General features: G+C 47.2%; 1 protein-coding gene across 3 annotated transcripts in view; it reads right to left on the bottom strand.

Moving 5' to 3' along the window:
* GUCA2A (guanylate cyclase activator 2A) overlaps nt 1-17,235 on the bottom strand; it is a 34,897-nt gene extending 17,662 nt beyond the window's left edge. For all 3 annotated transcript variants that reach the window (XM_084822264.1, XM_084822265.1, XM_084822266.1), the window contains exon 1: nt 17,132-17,235. The gene's annotated coding sequence lies outside the window, so the exon portion shown is untranslated. The remainder of the gene's footprint in view (nt 1-17,131) is intronic.
* Nucleotides 17,236-18,344: the final 1,109 nt, after the last annotated feature.

The following is an 18,344-nucleotide window of genomic DNA, read 5'->3' as shown; positions in this document are numbered from 1 at the left end:
CTGCAGGTTTCCCAATCCTGGTTTAGGGTTTTGAAAGTCTTGATGGTAAGGGAAGTCACAGATATTTTGCTGACTGAGGTGAGCCAGCAAATGGCTCCCCACCCTAAATCAAGATGCACAGTACCTAAGTTTGGTCAAGTTTAAAAAAAAAAATGTATTACATTTATATCCCACCTTTTCCCCTCTTGCAATGAAACCAAGGTGGTTTACAGTTTTCCTGCATCGGCAGAAGGTTGGACTATATGACCATCCAGGTCACTTCTGATTCTAAGTTTCTATTATTCTTTAATTAAGCAGTTTGTTGTTTTTTGGTAGGCTACAAAACCTGTTGACCAGTGACCATAGTGGGTAAAAAACATCCATCGCGTCTGCAGAGTGCTGTCCCAGGAGGCTGTTCCAAGTGGTCCGGAGCCTGGTCGGTCCTGTGGCTCCGGAACCACTGGAGCATTCTAAGGCCTCCTGTGAGGCCTTGGCAAGGCACTTTGCAGATAAAATTGATCAGATTAGGTGTGTGTTACTCTGCACGCTGTGGATACAGTTAGTGAGCAAGAGGCGGCCTGTGGCAAACCGGTTTTGTGGGATTGGTTCCAGCTTCTTCCTCCTGATGAAGTGGACAAGGTGCTTTCATCTGTAAGGCTGACCACCTGCTTACTTGATCCTTGCCCATCGTGGCTCATTATGGGCTGCAGAGAGAGACTGGGTGAGGGGATCAGGGCGGTGGTGAACGCCTCCCTTGAGGAGGGAGTGATGCCATCAGCCCTCAAGGAGGCAGTGATAAGACTGCTCTTAAAGAAGCCCTCCTTGGATCCTCAAGTTCTGAACAACTTTCGCCCAGTCTCAAATCTGTCATTTTTGGGCAAGGTGATTGAGCGGGTGGTGGCGATGCAGTTGAAGGCACACTTGGAAGAAACTGATTATCTAGACCCATTTCAGTCGGGCTTCAGGCTTGGGCATGGGACAGAAACGGCCTTGGTCGCCTTGGTAGATGATATGAGGAGGGCTCTGGATAGGGGTGAATGCTCCTTCCTTGTTCTCCTCGACCTCTCAGCGGCTTTTGATACCATTGACCACGGTATCCTCCTGGACCGCCTGGAGGGGTTGGGCATTGGAGACACCGTATTGCGGTGGTTCCGGTCCTTCCTCTCTGGCAGGTACCAGAGGGTAGCACTGGGAGAGGAGGTTTTGGACCCGTGGCCACTTACTTGTGGGGTGCCACAGGGTTCCATCCTCTCCCCGATGCTATTTAACATCTATGTGAAGCCGCTGGGGGCTATCATCAGGAGGTTTGGGGTGCATTGTCATCAATATGCGGATGACACGCAGCTCTACCTCTCGTTCAAATCTTCACCAAGGTTGGCCATAGAATCCCTGTCCAAATGTCTGGAGATGGTGAGTGGCTGGATGGGGAGGAATAAGCTGAACCCTGACAAGACTGAGGTACTTTTGGTGGGAGACAAGAGGAGGCTGGGGGATGTTGACCTGGTGTTGAATGGGGTATGGCTACCCTTGAAAGACCAGGTCCGCAGCCTGGGGGTCATTTTGGACTCCCAGCTGTCCATGGAGGCTCAGGTGTCAGCTGTGAGCCGGACAGCGCTGTATCAACTCCATCTGATACGGCGGCTGCACCCCTTCCTTCCCGACCATCTGCTCCCATCGGTAGTACATGCTCTGGTCTCCTCTCGTTTAGACTACTGTAATGCGCTCTACATGGGGTTACCCTTGAAGACGGTTCGGAAGCTGCAGCTGGTACAGAATGCGGTGGCTCGCCTGATTAAGGCAGCCGCCGGCGAGATCACATCACTCCAGTGCTGAAGGAGTTGCACTGGTTACCAGTTGTTTTCCGGGCCAAATTCAAGGTGTTGGTTTTGACCTTTAAAACCCTATATGGTTCCGGCCCAGCCTATCTTAAGGAGCACCTCCAGCAGCACCAGACAGGCCGCTTAACAAGATCAGCCTCGGATGGCCTTCTCTCTGTCCCAACAGCCAGGACAGCTAGACTGGTGGGGACAAGGGAGAGAGCCTTTTCTGTAGTGGCCCCCACTCTGTGGAACTCCCTCCCTAGGGAACTCCGTCATGCCCCCTCTTTAATGAGCTTCCGTCATGCATTAAAAACGTGGCTGTTCAGGCAGGCATTTGGGGTGGGTTAGGGTATTTTAGAAAATGTTTTTATTGTAGAATTTTATTGTTTTATTGTACATTGCCCAGAGTGGCTGGGTGACCAGCCAGATTGGCGATTAATAAATTAAATAATAAATAAATAAAATTAATAAAAAACATGATGGTAATGATGGGTCTATTATGTCACCTTCTCAAGCAGACACTGCAGGACTTGTGCAGGCTTTGGGAAAGAGAGAAGTACACAGTGGACTATTATTCAGGACAAAATTATACATGGTGTGGAGAAAGTGGAAAGGGAGACATTTTTCTCTCTCTCTCATAATGCTGGAACCCAATAGGATCATCCCATGATGCTGATTAGTGGGAGATCAAGGACATATAAAAGAAAGGCTTCTTTCCCAGAGTGCAGGACACAGAATAATGGGCTCAAGTGACAGGAAGCCAAATTCTGGCTGAACATCAGGGAAAACATCCTGACTGTTAGAGCAATACGACAATGGAACCAATCCCCTAGGGAGGTGTTGGGCTCTCCCACACTGGAGGCATTCAAGATAAGACTGGACAGCCATCTGTCGGGGATGCTCTGACTTGGATTCCTGCATTGAGCAGGGGTTAGACTCAATGGCCTTGTAGGCCCCTTCCAACCCTACTATTCTATGATTCTATGATTCTTCACCCAGTGCATAGTTAAACTATGGAATTTGCTACCACAAGACTAGGGATGGTGGAGAATTTCTCCACGAATCTCCAGGAGGCCGAATGCCAATGCATTCGGCCCCCCAAAATTGGTGGGGAAATTCTTCGCCCCCCCGCCCCCCACCGGGATGGGACTTACCTCTGTCGAATGTCCCTCTCAGCGGCGGGTCCCGGCAGCTTTTCAGCAGCGTTTCGGCGGGGGCGGCGGCCGGTCTTCCTACCGGCTGCCACCGCCGCCATTTCCCCGTAAAAAAAAAAAAAAAGTGATAGGCTACGTAACGATTTACATAGCCTATCACGGCTAGATTTTCAAAGTCAGCCGTGATAGGCTACTTAAATCTTTACGTAGCCTATCACCGCTGACTTTGGGGGGGGGAAAGCACGTATGCAAATGGCGGTGCCCATGGGCGCCGCCATTTGCGTTCCTTATTTGGGCATGGGTACTCTACATAAAGATTTACATAGACTACGGCGAAATAAGGGCAATACAATAGAACAACAAGACAGCTGCTGGCACGTGTCCAGGGCACTCAGGTAAGGAGCTGGGGGCTGGGCAGTGGCAGCGATGTGGCAGCTGGGCTTCTGGATTGCTTGGAAGCACTCTGATGCACTTCAGAGTGACCTCTTTGGGCCCCCTCTGCTTCACCTCGGAGATGGCCTGAAGTGGCCCAAAGTGCCCCACTTCAACTCAGAGGTCGGGGTTGGGCCAAACCAGTGTGCAGCCCCAGTTCTTATGACAAGTAGAGTTCCATAGGCTTCCCAGGAGAGCAGTTATTGTGTTCATGTCTGTTTGCTCTCTTTCTAGAAGCACAGGAAGCTGCCTCATACACCAGGGCAGACGTTTGTCCTTCTAGCCTAGACTTGCATCCTCGGACTCTCCAAGGTGTCAGGCACAGGCCTTTGCCGTCATCGGATACTTACTAATCCTTTTAACTGGAGATGCCAGGGACTGAACCTGCCTAGCGCCTTCTGCAGGGAAGACATGCGCTCCACCACTGAGCCACAGTCGCTCATTGATCCTTTGACTCTAATGCTCATCAGTGCTAGCAGTGCAGTGGTCCAGCTCATAATACCTCTGAGTGGACCATCATTTCCCTGAGAATTTCGTCTCTAGCCTGGAATGCAAAACGAGATTCTGGAGCACCTTTTACTGAGCAGCTAAGCAAATTGCACACAAATTGAGCAGATCTCCCTTTTGGTTTCAGTTGTTGTTGTAGTCATGAGCAAGAATCTCAGCTCAGTTAGAACTGTGCATACATCCTTTAGGTACTCCAGTGTACTGTGGGCAAGCTTGCTAGGGACAATGGAGCTGTGCAATCCTTTGTTTTTCTCTGGAAAAGCTCATTCCAAATCGAGTTTGTCCATCACTAATAGCTGTGCAGGTTGTGTGCAGTCGAGTCATAGTGTGGCATAACTCACATGCATAAACCCTTAGGATGGTGCCAGTGGAAAGGATGCCTTCTGTTGTACCTTTTTATTGAGATATTATATTTTGCAACCAGTGTAGTGGGAAATTTTAAAGTGCAGGCACCCATCATGACATTCCCCATTAGGGATGTACAGACTGTGTAAAATCCTCTCCATCTGTGTTTCGTGGATTGTCAGGCGCATTTTGTTTCATTGTTTGCCCACAGACGGATACGATTTTTTTTCGGCATGCAGAAAAATACGCAAATAATTCCTTAAGTATCTATGTAAGTATTTCCATACTTAACCTCAGCATGTAACATTTAGCATATTGTCCCCCATTCCATTCAACGTTTCCTCCGCAGAAACTTACATATTTTCGTACGAATTTATATGCGTAAACTAAATGAATCATCCGAAAGGCCACAGATTCTGCGTGGCCTGAGGGGGTCACTCTGCAGTGGATTTCGCAGGATGGATTGTTAGAAATCCAGGCTCAGTTTAGTCCATCTCAAATGTCTCCAGCGTCCCTATTCCCCATAGCCACATCCCCGAGGAGAGTCCAAAGATGCAGGCCGCTGTGCAGTTTTCATCTCAACCAGAAGCAGGTCTTTTGTAAAACTATTTGGCCTTAACTGCCCATTCAAGAGCAGGCCACCCAAAAATACTTTGCACTGCAAAAGGGATAGCTCACTCACAACAATATATAGTTGCTGAGAAAAGCAATTTCCCCCCATCATCGGCCCACAGAAGGATGTGAATATATATTACAGCTAGCTCAGAAGGAACAGAGAATTCTGAGGAGGGGGAGGAAGAAGTTGCCAGCATCCCAGCTAACCAGAATTGTTGGTGCTGGGTCCCTGTGAATCCTGGCTTGCAACCTCACTCTTACTGGAATCCAAAAGCCCTCCCCTGTCAATGTATGGCTGGAAGAAAAATGGGCCTTGTTACAAGCACCATTAGTAGTCTGGTTGTAAATAGGAATGTTCTCAAGATGGATGGCATGAAACCCAATTAGGGAATGGCCATCAGAGTAATATTTTAAAGGGCACTGAAAGTCACAATATTGGAAGGCTTGATTTATAAGCCATAAAGAAAGGCCATAAACATTATGTGTTTGTGACAGAAAGACAACAGGCTTCCCATTGTTTCAACACTGAGCTGCCTGGTTAGAGAGCAGTGTTTACCAGAGCGTAATATGGCTGGAAAACAGACGTTTCCCAGCTGTGTTCCTGGTAGCAGTTGAGGCTGGTGGCTCCAATCCGTGGGGTGGTGAATCCACTCTTGGTTTCAGTCAGAACCAGTCAGAACTCGAAAGGAGCTCTGCTTTGCACCTTGGAGAGCTCCTTTTGAGGTCCAACTGGTTCTGACTGAAACCTAGAGCAGATTCACAGCCCCACTCACATCAGAGCCACCAGACTCCACTGCCCGGTAGAGATGCCCAAAATGGAAGGCTGGGGCGGGGGGCGGGGAAGCAGGGGGTCATATCTCATAATAAATTCTGCCCCTCCACAAAACTCACTCCCTGTTTCATTGATTGTTCAGGTGGACTCTGAGAAATGCGACAGGAAAGGATCAAATCAACATTATGCAGGCAATGCAATGCAGATGATGCACTCCAAAACAAAATGAAGCACATTTAGTTTATCAATTTATAGATTTTAAAATTTATATTTATACACACACATATTAATTTTATAGTTCATTTTTGTTGTTTTTTTGAACTTAGCTAATCCCAGCGAGCCTCCCAGGCTGCTTGCACATCGTGATCTGAAAAAGCCCCAAGGGAGGTGTTAGCTGGTGCCTCAAACTGGCCTTTAACTGAAGTGTGGGAAGCTGAGGAGGCCACAGGCCACCAGAGAGATGGTTGTACAATGAAAGACAGGACACTTGTGCTCACTCCTAAGTAAGATAAGCCCAAGAAACCCAACCCCAACCCAGGAGAATATCTCCGAAATGTCTTCACCATTGGATTTCTTCTCAAAAGCAATTTCTCTTCTATCAAATTGAATGATCCCTTCATTATTTTCTCAGAAACTATCAAAAGCTTTATTAGTCTGATGCTTTCGAACTGTGGTGCTGGAGAAGACTCTTACGAGTCCCCTGGACTGCAAGGAGGTCAAATCAGTCAGTCCTAAAGGAAATCAACCCTGAGCGCTCATTGGAAGGACAGATACTGAAGCTGAAGCTCAAATATTTTGGCCACCTAATGCGAAGAGAAAACTCCCTGGAAAAGACCCTGATGCTGGGAAAGACTGAAGGCAAAAGGAGAAGGGGACGGCAGAGGATGAGATGGCTAGATAGCATCACTGATGCAATGAATATGGACTTGAGCACGCTCCGGGAGAGAGTGCAGGACAGGAAGGCCTGGCGTGCTCTGGTCCATGGGGTCACGAAGAGTCGGACACGACTGAATGACTGAACAACAACAATATCCTAAAGGCCAAGTTACAGTGGGCCCTGGCATTTGCCTAGCTATTCCAGGCATGTTCACATCAGTACTCTCAATGAAGCCCGTCTGAGCTTTTGTTGTTCCTGTGAAGCACATGGCTTATTTATACACCATCATGGGCAAATGGAGCAACATGCCAAGAAACAAAACAAGGTCACTGCCTCAGAGAGCTTGAAATCAAACTCTGCAGCTGACAGTGATGACCCAAAGTCATCAAATGCATGGCCAGGAATGGCAGGGGTGCCCAGGCAATGCTAAATTTGCATGTGTTTTGCATATGCCAAGAACAAAATTAAGCCAATATGGCTGCCAAAGAAAATTACCCCAGTAATTTGGAAAGGAGGTGGATCCATCCGAGGAAAATATTATTCACAATGTTGTCCTGCTTTTCAGTCCCTGGTTCTCTCCCAGGCACTGAAAGCTACAGATATCTTTCACATCCCTCTTCCTCTGCCCTTTATATGCAGCTTTCCAACCATGCCTGCTTCCTGCCTCCCTTTGCCTTGCTCATGAATGTGCCCTTACTCATGAGTAGGCTATTAGTCAAGAGGAGGTCCCCACTACTCAAATTATATAGGAACAGAGGGAGAAGGCCCTCATAGCTTTTGTGATGACTCTCATAGCTGGGTTGTGTGTGTTTTTTTAATGTTGGGGGGGCATAGGGACAGGTTGAGGGGTTTTTTTTTTGTGGATTTCATCGAGGGGGCCCACATCCTTTCTCCTGTAAGTCAAGCACTACAGGCCTCTCTCTGTCTCCTGGAGACTGGCCAGGGAACCATAGCACCCTCTGCCTTTGCCATTGGCATGTGACTCCACTCCCCACTCAGGTTTCCATCTTTTTTGCACCCCCCCCCCCATGAATAGGGCCCTGTTCCTGTATCTGGAGGCTTTGGCAAGCTTTGGCAACCTGGACCTCCACACTCACCAATCAGAAATGCAAGGAGGCGTCTTTAAGAGTCAAAAAGTGACATCAGAGTTCCAGCTTGCCAAAGTCCAGTCCCTTGAGTCTCTGTAGACAGCTGTGGTCTCACCACCCTGGATGAAGGGAAAGGAGGAGAAACTTGTGCAACAAGAACTAGCTAAAAGGTGGAAACAATAACCATTAACATTCCTGCAGAGATGATACTACAGATAGTGCTCTCTTACGGAAGCTTACGTGAGCCACCCAACTGACTGTTGTGAGTTTGGCTGGCTTGATCACCATGAATGAATGGTCAGGGTTTGGGCAAAAGTTTTTCATATTTTAAAAGTTTTTAAAAATATTATATATTTTAATTTTTACATTGGGCAAAATATTAATAAAAATTAAATATTTATTAATGGCTATGGATGGTGTCTTAAAAGAGAGCCAGTGTGGGGTAGTGGTTAGTGTTAGGCAGGGGGTCGGGCTATCCAGGTTCTAGTCCTCACTTGGCCATGAAGCTCACTGGGTGCCTTTGGGCCAGTCACTGCATCTCAGCCTAACCTTCCTCACAGGGTTGTTGTGAAGATAATATCCGTCTCTCAAAATACTAGAACCCAGTAGGGTCATTCCATGAAGCTGATTGGTGGGAGATTCAGGACAGATAAAAGGAAGGGCTACTCCACACAGCACAGAGTCCAACTCTGGAATTCGCTACCACAGGGTGTAGTGATGGTCACCAATTTGGATGGCTTTAAAAGGGGGTTAGACAAATCCATGGAGAAGGCTATCAATGGCTACTAGTCCTGTTGGCTATATGTTGCCTCTAGTATCAGAGGCAATACACCAGTTGCTGGGGAACATGGGTGGAAGAGTGCTGTTGCGCTTGTGTCCTGCTTGTGGGTTCCTGGTCGACAGCTGGTTGGCCGCTGTGTGAACAGAATGCTGGACTAGATGGACCCTTGGTCTGAGCCAGCAGGGCTCTTCTGATGTTCTTATGAGAGAAGGAAGACTATGCAAGCTGCCTTGCGTTCCCTGGAAGAGGGGAAAAAAGGTGGGATATAAGTGTGATAATCAATACATAAATAAGTGGACAATTCACCTGCAGGGGTAAGGTCTCAGACCAGTGGTCTGCAGGGTGTATTAGAGAGAGGGAGACCTGTGACCAGTGAGAGGCGTGGCTCTTTGCCTCTACGTATACTCTGTTTCCGTATTTGTAAATGAAGTAAATGCTGCAAATCTTGCCAGCCTCCAAATTAGCACTGTCCCTAGAACCCCTCACTGGAACACTATGAAGGGAGAGGGGTCTGCATTAGACCCTACAGAGCAGGGGTGAACAACTTTGGGGCACATGTGACCTTGGGCCTTATTTCATGTGCTCCTTGGTCTAACGTTAAAAGCCCTCTGCAAGCAATCAGTTCAGACCTCTGGTAAGAGTCATCTGTTCCTCCCATGGTAGCCTGCTGGACTGGGAGGAAGAGGGAGGGAGGGAGGGAGGGAGAGAGAAGAGAGAGAAGAGAGAGAAGAGAGAGAGGAGGGGTTGCTAGAAAAATACATAGAGTGGCAGGAGTCAGACGGGGGGGGTTGTCCCCACCCAATTTTGGCTTTGGCCCCACCCACTGCTGACTGCATATCTACCCACTCTTTGCATGCAGTCCCTGACAAATTACCTGAGGGAGTATTGGCCTCAGCAGAAAAAGAAAAAAAAATGCCCCCTCCACTGCTATACAGGATGGGGAGTGAAGAGAAATCAAAGTGGTGAGGGAGAGATCTTCTTTTTTTTATCATGAAATAACAGAAGCAAAAGAGGGCTAATATTTCATCCTCTCTCCTGACCAGATATTCTCTCTGTCTGGAGCACCCTTGACAGATGTCCATCTGATCTTTCCTTGAACGCTTTCCAAAACCTCTTTGGGAAGGAGACTAAATTATTCCGGATGGTGAAATCCGAAAGGAACTGAGAAGGACTCTAAAAAAAGATCTCTCCAAGCTGTGTGAACAAGCAACAGATAGCAAAAGTGTAAAGTGAGGCAAAAAATAAACAGATAAGATGGGACAAAAAGATGGGACACCCCCCCCCCCCAACTGAGCGGCCGTGGGATGCTGGTTGATTGTTGAAAAGAAAAGAACAGAAAACAGGTGGTGTTGGTGATGAGATGTCATATCCTGGAAGAATTTCTAATGTTTAAACTGATAGACCAAAATAGTTACAGCAGTTCATTAATGGTACTGAATATCCATTTTTAGTCCTGAAGGATTTTGCCCACTAACTGCTGCTGCCCAGGCCTTTGACAGCCGGACATTCTTTGCTGGTGTAATGGGGCCCCATGAGGATGTTTCCCCACAAACCCTGAAAATGCGGCCACTGTGCTTGTGATTGGGGGCCATGTCAGTATTGATGCTGTGGCTCTCAGGTGTGATCCCCCCACCCCCATGTGCAGTGAATGCAGGAATTGACAGCCCATAGGCCTGGGCAGGATCAGGCCTCAGTTGTGTTCTCTGAAGATGCAGGGGGACATAGGTGAGTCAGGATAAGGCCTGGGCTGTCTCACCTCATTCTCTTCTCATCCTGTTTCTAGTCCTGGCTAGATTTAACTTATGTGTCCTGCCAGGTCCGTGCGCAGCATCCACCAATCCTGCCGGCATCTAGCCAGGAAAGAGGTTCCAGCCAGGCTGAGCTTGCTGGGGAATCTTACCTACAAGCAGGGCATTGTTAGGCCTGAGCACCATGGCGCCTTGGCACTGAATCAATTTCCCAGGGCTCTGGATGTATTTCACAGAACCCTGAGTGTCTATTGGTTCCAAAAGAAGGTTTCTTCTCCGTTTAATTGCCATGCAAGGGCCAGTTTTCAAGGGGGACTGTAGCTGTGGAGGGAATGGTTAACTGTCCCCTTCCCATATGCTGCCGCTCCCCCCCCCAATCTTCCCCTTCATGGCAATTAAGCTTGGGGGGAGGGAACCTTTTTCCCCATTGGTTTTGGATGATCTGGGGGAGGATGCAAATTATTTGAAAACTCTATTTTATTAGAAGTGATTTGGACGAGAAATTCATTTGCTGCCTTTACCCCCTGTGAAATTTAAATGAATCCTAGTAATTATTTCTAAATTTGCATGCACAGATATAAATTAGCATACACACATTTTATGCAGATTTGTGCCCTAAAGGCCTGGGCTACAAATCTTTGACATGTTTAGCAATGCCCCTGCCTACAAGTTCATAGAATCACCAGTGTCTGCAGTGATGGGCTGGATGAGGACCAATAAAACTGAGTCTGAATCCTGGCAAAGTGGAGGTTCTGTGGGTGAGTGGTCCTCCTGTCTGGGAATTCAGTCAGTCACCTGCTCTGGACAGGCTGCACTCCCCTTGAAGGAGCAGGTTTTTGCGTGCTCCTTGCTCCAGCCTTGTCAACACAGGTGCAGGTGTCTTCGGTGGATAGGAGTACCTTGCCCCAGCTTCAGCTGGTTTGGCAGCTATGTCCTTTCCTGGAGAAGAATAGACTGAGCACTGTGGTCTATGCATTGCTAACCTTGAGAGCAGATCACAGAATCATAGAATAGTAGGGTTGGAGGAGGCCTATGAGACCATCGAGTCCAACCCCCTCCTCAGTGCAGGAATCCAAGTCAAAGCATCCCTGACAGATGGCTGTCCAGCTTCCGATTGAATGCCTCCAGTGTAGGAGAGCCCCCCCTCCCTAGGGAATGGGTTCCATTGTCGTGGAACCTGTGATGTGCTTTCAATGGGACTAGAGATGGATGGGCGCCTCCCCATCTGGGTACTCTGGGTGCCTGCATAGCCCCTGCCCCCACTTGCTAGCCCCCCAGGCTGCACTCTAGCCCCCCCCCGTGCTTGGTAAGTGGCCCACAACTTGCCCAGACCCGTCCACCTCTGTCCCGATCGCCATGTAAAAAACACGGCGATCAGCAGCCTGTGCCCATAGACTTATATGCAAAATAGCACCGTAAATCTAGTGTATATAGGTGTTTCAGAGTGCTTTTTGCATATACGTCTATGTGCCCATAGATTTAAGGGATTAGATCTTATAGACAGAGTGCCTGAGGAACTATGGGTGGAGGTCCGTAACATTGTTCAGGAGGCAGCAACTCAATCCATCCCAAAGAAAAAGAAAAAGAAATGCAAGAAAGCAAAGTGGCTGTCTGATGAGGCTTTACAAGTAGCTGAGGAAAGAATGGAAGCGAAAAGCAAGGGAGAAAGGGAAAGATATATCCAACTGAATGCAGAGTTCCAGAGAATAGCAAGGAGAGACAAGAAGGCCTTCTTAAATGAACAATGCAAAGAAATCGAGGAAAATAATAGAATGGGAAAGACTAGAGATCTTTTCAAGAAAATCGGAGATCTCAAGGGAACGTTTTGTGCAAAGACGGGCATGATAAAGGACAAAGAAGGCAGGGACCTAACAGAAGCAGATGAGAATAAGAAGAGGTGGAAAGAATACACAGAAGAACTATACAGGAAAGATCTGAATGTCCCTAATAGCCATGATAGTGCAGTCACTGAGCTTGAGCCGGACATCCTAGAGAGTGAAGTCAAGTGGGCCTTAGGAAGCATTAGTAACAACAAAGCTAGCGGAGATGACAGTATTCCAGCTGAGCTATTTTAAATCCTAAAAGATGATGCTGTTAAAGTGCTGCACTCAATATGCCAACACATTTGGAACACTCAACAGCGGCCACAAGACTGGAAAAGGTCAGTTTACATTCCAATTCCAAAGAAGGGTAATGCCAAAGACTGTCCAAACTACCGTACAATTGCACTCATTTCACATGCCAGCAAGGTTATGCTCAAAATCCTACAAGCTAGGCTTCAGCAGCATGTGAACCGAGAACTACCAGAAGTACAAGCTGGGTTTCGAAGAGGCAGAGGAACTAGAGATCAAATCGCCAACATTCGCTGGATCATGGAGAAAGCAAGAGAATTCCAGAAAAACGTCTATTTCTGCTTCACTGACTACGCTAAAGCCTTTGATTGTGTGGATCACAACAAACTGTGGCAAATTCTGAAAGAGATGGGGGTACCAGACCACCTTACCTGTCTCCTGAGAAACCTGTACGAGGGAAAAGAAGCAACAGTAAGAACCAGACATGGAACAACCGAGTGGTTCAAAATTGGGAAAGGAGTACGACAAGGCTGTATATTGTCGCCCTGCTTATTTAATTTATATGCAGAGTACATCATGAGAAATGCTGGGTTGGATGAATCACAGGTCGGAATTAAGATTGCCGGGAGAATTATCAACAACCTCAGATACACAGACAATACCACCCTAATGGCAGAAAGCAAAGAGGATCTAAAGAGCCTCTTGTTGAGGGTGAAAGTGGAGAGTGCAAAAGCTGGTTTGAAACTCAACATTAACAAAACAAAGATTATGGCATCTGGCCCCATCACCTCCTGGCATATAGAAGAGGAAGAAATGGAAGCAGTGACAGATTTTATTTTCTTGGGCTCCAAGATCACTGCAGACAGTGACTGTAGCCATGAAATTAAAAGATGCTTGCTCCTTGAGAGGAAAGCTATGGCAAACCTGGACAGCATAGTAAGAAGCAGAGACATCACCTTGCCGACAAAGATTCATATAATCAAAGCTATGGTTTTCCCAGTAGCAGCGTATGGCTATGAGAGCTGGACTATAAGGAAAGCTGAGTGCTGAAGAATAGTTCTTCCATAGTTCCTCAGGCACTCTGTCTATCAGGTCTAATTCCTTATATCTATGGGCACATAGACTTATATGCAAAAAGCACTCTGAAACACCTATATACACTAGATAGAGCCCTTAAATCTATTCTTCACCTCCACTGTATATTCATAAGGGATATGATTTAGGTCATACCTGAATGGTTTAGTGGTTTTCCCTACGTTCTTCAATTTAAGCCGAAATTTTGCAAGAAGCAGCTCATGATCTGAGCCATAGTCAACTCCAGGTCTTGTTTTTACTGACTGTATGGAGCTTCTCCATCTTTGGCTGCAAAGGACATAATCAATCTGATTTTGATATTGACCATCTGGTGATGTCCATGTGTAGAGTTGCCTCTTGTGCTGTTGGAAAAGAGTGTTTCCTATGATCAGTGTGTTCTCTTGGCAAAACTCTATTAGCCTTTGTCCTGCTTCATTTTGTACACCAAGGCCATGCCTGCCTGTTATCCTGGTGATTTCTTGACTTCCTACTTTAGCATTCCAATCCCCTATGATGAAGAGGACATCTTTTTTTGGTGTTAGTTCTAGAAGGTATTGTAGGTCTTCATAGACCCGATCAACCTCAACTTCTTTGGCCTCAGTGGTTGGGGCATAGACTTGAATTGCTGTGATGTTGAATGGTTTGCCTTGGATTCGTACTGAGATCATTCTGTCGTTTTTGAGATTGTACCCCAGTACTGCTTTTCCCACCCTTTTGTTGACTATGAGTGCTACTCCATTTCTTCTACGGGATTCTTGCCCACAGTAGTAGATATGATGGTCACCTGAATTAAATTCACCCATGCCTGTCCAGTTGAGTTCGCTGATTCCCAAGATGTCGATGTTCAATCTTGCCATCTCATGTTTGAGCACCTCCAGCTTACCTTGATTCATTGATCTGACATTCCAGGTTCCTAAACAATATTGTTCTTTACAGCATCGGACTTTCTTTTCACCACCAGACACATCCACAGCTGAGTGTCCTTTCGGCTTTGGCCCAGCCGCTTCACTCTTTCTGGCGCTACTTGGAAATTCCCTCTGCTCTTCCCCAGTAGTATATTGGACACCTTCCGATCTGAGGGGCTCATCTACCGGCATCATATCTTTTAGCCTTGTGATACATTCCATGGGGTTTTCTTGGCAAGAATACTGGAGTGGGTTGCCATTTCCTTCTCCAGTGGACCACATTTTGTCAGAACTCTCCACCATGACCTGTCCATCTTGGGTGGCCCTGCACGGCATAGCTTATGGCTTCACTGAGTTACGCAAGCCCCTTCGCCACAACAAGGCAGTGATCCATGAAGGGGAAGGTTTAGATACTTGTCTATAAAGCCCTAAACAACTCAGCACCAGAATATCCAAGAGGCTGCCTGACTTTTGATTTGCCTGTGTGGATACAACACTCCCCTGATGGTGACTAAGATATTAGATGCCTAGTCCATTGTGGTTCAGAATAAGGCCTTTAGTGTTATGGCACCCACTCTCTGGAACTCCCTCCCTGTACAAATTAGGTGTGGAACCTTTTAGGTTTCGGTCTCTGTTGAAAATGTATTTGTTTCAACAAGCTTTCCCATAAAGGCAACTTTGTTTTTGCCCTGTTATGATACTTGTCTCTTTGAAAATTTTTGTATGGCATTTTATTGTGGTTTTATTGTGTATTGTTGTATATCACTTACATTATTTTTTAAATGTAAGCAATTCATAAATATTATTCAATCAATCAATCAATCAATCAATCAATCGAATCATAGAGTTGGAATGGACCTTGGAGACCATCAAGGCCTTTCTCTCCTCAATGCAAGATCTGCAATACTGAATTCAACTATAGCATCCCCAACAAATGGCTATCCATCCACTGAGCAATTCTCCAGTGGTTTCTCTGAGGTGGGGGGAATGGTATTCACCAGAAAAAATGACAGAGAATAAATGGCAGGGGAAATTCTGCTAAGGAGCCCAGAGTGCTTCAGCTATTGGGTGGTATAGAAATAAATAAATAAATAAATAAAGTGGACTTCATTTTTTAGGGAGATGAGAAAAAGAAAAATCTCAGAAATTTTCTCAGAAAAATGTCTTATGAGAAATTTCAGCTCAGCTCTACCACAAGCCATGGTCTCTTTTACTTGCTTTCCCCTCCTCTTCCTGCATATGTGAGAAGAAGCAATTGAAATGGTCTGCTTTCACTTTTGAGTAAACCACAGTTTCTTGTTATGTCTAGACCCAGGAACCATGGTTTCTTCTAACTGAAGTCAGTTAAAACAGACCCGGATCAAGCTGCAGTTTGACCGAGTTCCTTGTTTGCCAGTTCATCTAGTTTCTTTCTCTACTCAATGCAGGATCTGCAATGCTGAATACAACTACAGCACCTCTAACTTCTGGCTGTCCATCCCTGCCTGAATCCCTCCAGCAAAAGAGGTGAGTGGGAAGGAGAGATGAGGAGCTGGCTTATTGGGTATGGGTGTGGGTGGGAACGGAGCTGGAGTTTGCCACTACTCCCTACCCTTCACATTTAGCAGGTGTTAAAAAGACGGGGGGGGGGAATTTGGTAGGTTTTTGGCGGGAGGGTAATGGCTAGACCATTTATTTTTAACTAATATAATCCCTGCTAAATTTGCTGGTCAGGGGGTAATGGAAACTCCAGCTCCCTTGCCCTGATCCCTTCTTTCCTTAGAGACCGATTGCTGGTTTTGCCCCCAGATTCTTACTCGGCAACATTGCCCATCTCAGAGCCCTCCCATGCCTGAGTAGCAAGCACACACTGGGGACCATCCAGGAATAGATGATGCAAAACAAACAATGGGTTGGGTATCAAGAAATGCAGTTCCAGTCCAATTCACCCAACACACCCAAGAGTAACTGAATCACAAAACCAAAGTCCATTCCTAAACATATGGCACGTGTCAAATTGCACCACTTTTAACGGCCTCTGTATTGACACAAGCGGGAAATGAAATGAACCAAGACACATGATTTGAACGGCTATGACCTCGATTCCCATAATAAATCATTTAGATAGGGCTGGATCATCCAGGGTTTGATGCGGGGGGGGGGAGGCTCTTGTGCAAGATACCCAGAGTGGGGCCCACCTGAGCTGGAAGGGACACAGCAAGCTGAACGAGAGTTCTCTTGTGCTGCCTGACCTTGGGTTCTGTGTTGAAACGGGGAATGGTGGCATTGCTGAGTGTTGGAATAGATTTAAAGCAGTCCCCAGTCCAGCCCACGAAGTCTTTGGGGTTTCCTCTTGGAGCGGGAATCGCCTTCTTGGAGGGCACCCTGTCACTGCCATCTCTGATCGGAGGTAACAGTGGTGATGCCCCTGCTGCCATGCCCCAGAAGCAGAACCCCTGCAGATATTTCCAAACTCAGATGGGAGACAGCAGCAGGGGAACAGGTCCCAGCCAGAAAAATGGCTGCTGTCCCCATGCACAGGCGATTCCGCTTCTGCTTAGCCTGCCCCACCCTGCCTCCTTCCCACAATGGGGGAAAGTGGGGAAGGTGAAGTGCCAGAGTCTTGTTTTTTCCTTCATTAGAGAAGTAGACAGGAACCCCACGGCTTCTCCTTCCTCCACCCTGTTTCCTTCCCTGATTAGAGGTGTGTGCAAAGGGCCTTTCAAAATCCCCCAGCCTATTTGTGGGCAGAGAACCTGGGGGGACAATTTCAGCAAATTTCTCCCAGGGAAGGGGAAATTCTCCAACACTTTCTCACAGGCAGGGCTCACTCCTGGCAAGGGTTGTAGCACAGCTTCTTTCTTTTTCCCTCGGGGTTTTTTGTTTACTGCACTGCTCCTGCATGTAGCAACAACATCAAACGTGTTGAGGCTTTCGCTTTTCTGAGGCAGCATTTTGAATTTCTTTTGGTTTCTGAGCTTACCTAATCACTGCGAGGCGGCCGAAGGTGCTGCGTGTGTTTTCTCTCTCCATTACGCACTTTTCCATGGCTCTGCAGCCTCCCAGGCCACCGGCACTTCCTGAACTGAAAAAGCCCCATGGGAGGAACTGCCTCATGACGTCTTCCTCATGATGGCTTGAACTGAAGTGTGGGAAGCTGAGTGGCTACAGGCTGCCACGGAGATTACTGTACAATGACAGACAGGACACTCATGAGGTAAGACGCTTACCTCATAAGTAAGGTAAGCACAAGAGCCCCAAACCCAACCCAGGAGAATTTAGGGATGTAAGAACTCACCCTAGCTCAGTTTCTCTGGGCATTTGCCGAAGCAGTGCCCTGCTCGCCCCCTCCGGACCAGTGCTCAGGCCGCTCACAAGCTCGCGAGTTCCCCGGGCTCACTGCAACGCCATTTGGTGAGTGCCCGCCATTTTTGCACCTTTGATTTCTACGTAAAACAGGAAGTTAAAAAAATGTGCATATTTAAATATGCGTAGTTTGGAGCTGGGGAAGCTAAATAAGCGCAATATTAGAGGTATTGCCTTAAACAGCTACAGTTTAGGTCAAAGTCAGTGCTTTACGGCTGCAAATGGCATACAATATGCCATTTACGGCTGTATTTCCCCCCGCAGTAGGCTAATGGCAACCGCCATTAGCGTATCACGTCTTATATGTAGCCGGAGAGCTGCTCTACCAACTCCAGAAGACATGGCTGGGCTCTGGAGGTTTCTGCGGGGCCCTGACTGAGCGGCCTGGATTGCCCCTCCACAGACACGCCCCCCCCCTCCCCGGACCTGACAGTGGGGGATTTGTACATCACTATCCCTAAGTGAAATCTGCAGTGTTAAATGCAAATGAGAAAGGCAGCCGAATAAGCTTCCCTTTCATAATTAATCAGGCCTTGTACAACATAGTCAGCAGGTTACATGTAGAGCCACATGGAGGCATGAAAAATTAATCCCGTGCTTGAGCTTGGCTTGTTAGCAATGCCATGGCTCAGCTCCTCTGCAAAAGCTTAATCCAATCGGACTCTGGTGCAGTCCAGACACCTGCACCAACAGCCCCTAACTGAAATGTTAAGCAGCACAGTTCTCAAGGAGGCAATGCACACATCAGAGAACAGAGCAATTCCGATTGAAACATCACTGGAAAAATGCGGGTTATATCACTGGCACTGGACTGAATGCTCCTCCCCCAG

The sequence above is a fragment of the Heloderma suspectum genome, chromosome 15 (assembly GCF_057233095.1).
Source record: "Heloderma suspectum isolate Gila_16-S chromosome 15, 16-S_ref, whole genome shotgun sequence".
Classification (NCBI taxonomy): Eukaryota; Metazoa; Chordata; class Lepidosauria; order Squamata; family Helodermatidae; genus Heloderma; species Heloderma suspectum.
This window is presented reverse-complemented; position numbering and strand designations above follow the sequence as displayed.